Here is a 2,029-nt window from a genome sequence, read left to right as displayed (position 1 = left end):
GCTCGGCGGAGACTAGTTGAGCTTCCCTCTTCCTGGGCTCTTGGGCCACTGTGAGCTCACAGTATGGTGGTGGTGACAAGCAAGTACATGCACACTCCCCACACGGTGAACCCAGGTGTTGCGGGAGCTCAGAGGAGGAACTGACTTAATCCTCCTTTGGAGAGAGGTGGCAGCCATGGCTTTCCTTTTGAGCTGGAACGTAAAGGATGAGTAGGAGTTAGACTGAGTAGAGAGGAAGCGAAGAGAGCACTCCAGGCTGGTGGGACAGATGGTACAATTGTGGCGAGGGGTGAAAAGACCTGGCATCTTTGGGATTGGGGAGCATGAACTGTGTTTAAGGAAGAAGTGAGATTCTTGGGCCTTAACACAAACATTATTTCCTTAAGGAATCATTTCCTGGGCCCTAGATGGGCTCGGGTCCTCTTTTGGCCGGCCGTTTGTGCTCAGAGCTCCGTGTAGCCCTGTCATAGACCCTTTATTTACATTTATATCGGTTAAGAGATCTGTTTCAGCTTGTGAGGTATACATGTGAAAGGAGCATTAGTCACTTTCGGATCATTAAGATTTAATATTGTCGGTATCATCTTCAGCTCCTCCAGCGGTAACCCAATTTGTAGCTCCAGGGACTCTTATAATCCCTCTTTCTTTTTAGTCATAAGTGTTGAGATGGGGGTTAGAGGCAAGTATTTTCTTAGGGGACCTCTTGTGATGCCAGCTGAAGCCATAAGAAGCTTCATTGGATATTGTGGTCCCTTGGAGGATTTGGGGTTATCATTCCGGCTAATCTCAGCCCTTAGTCTTACCACGCTTTCATCTTTGCTTCACACTTGTCAACTGCTAGCAAATCAGCAGCCACTATTTCATCTGCTGTCCAGACTCTGGAATCCATGGCCCAGGCAAGATCCACTCTCCATATCTACACCTCTCAAACTTAAATTTCTGCCACACACTCTCTCTCCAAACCATACCTCTACCCCTAGTACCTCCAACAGGAACCAGAGGTTAGTAGGCCTTTGATAAATATTTGTGGAATGAATGAGATAGGCCCTACATTCACAGAGTTTAAATTCTGGTTAGAGAAACATATAATAATTCAGTACATACACAGGGTCTCAGTTTGTAATAGGTTCCATGAAGGGAGGAAATCAAGTGATGTGATAAAGAGTAACCACAGCAAGGAAGGGCCACTTCAGATGGAAAAATAAGAAGCAATCTGCGAGTGAGCCATGATAATGGTATGGCCTAGGAGTGGAGACAGAGAGAGGGACTGTACTTTTGGTGGTGGAATCATCACTGATTAAACGAGTAGAGGGAGGGGGTGCCTACCTGGCACAATTGGTAGAGTCTGGGAATTGTGAGTTCAAGCCCCATGTTAAGCACAGATTACTTTAAAAATAATAATAATAAAATAAAGGAGTAGAGGGAAAGGAAGAAATGAAGACTACTAAATTTTGACCTGAACAACCAGGTAGATGGTATCATTTATTAAGTAGGAAGACTGAAAAAGCATTGAATCAAAGCTACACATTTTTTTTTTTAAAGATTTTATTTATTTGACAGAGAGGGAACAGAACACAAGCAGGGGGAGTGAGAGAGAGAAGCAGGCTTCCCACAGAGCAGGAAGCCCGATGCGGGGCTGGATCCCAGGACCCTGGAATCATGACCTCAGCCAAAGGCAGACACTTAACGACCAAGCCACGCAGGCACCCCACAAAGCTCCATTTTGGACATGTGAACATGTTAAGTTTCTCTCTCTCTCTCTCTGTCAAATAAATAAATACAAATCTTAAAAAAATTAAAAAGAGTGGGGCTCCTGGGTGGCTCAGTTAGTTAAGCATCTGCCTTCAGTTCAGGTCTGATCCCAGAGTCCTGGGATCAAGCCCTGAGTCCAGCTCCTTGCTCAGTGGGAAGCCTGCTTCTCCCTCTTCCTCCACCTGCTGCTCCTCTTGCTTGGACACACTGTCTTTCTGTCAAATAAATAAAATCTTTTTAAAAAATGAACACGTTAAGTTTGACCATTACAGGTCCA

This window comes from Mustela putorius, unplaced genomic scaffold (assembly GCF_011764305.1).
Source record: "Mustela putorius furo isolate JIRA1106 unplaced genomic scaffold, ASM1176430v1.1 tig00003909_pilon_pilon_pilon, whole genome shotgun sequence".
NCBI classification, from domain to species: Eukaryota; Metazoa; Chordata; class Mammalia; order Carnivora; family Mustelidae; genus Mustela; species Mustela putorius.
The sequence above is the reverse complement of the archived record's forward strand: the minus strand, read 5'-3'. Positions refer to the sequence as shown.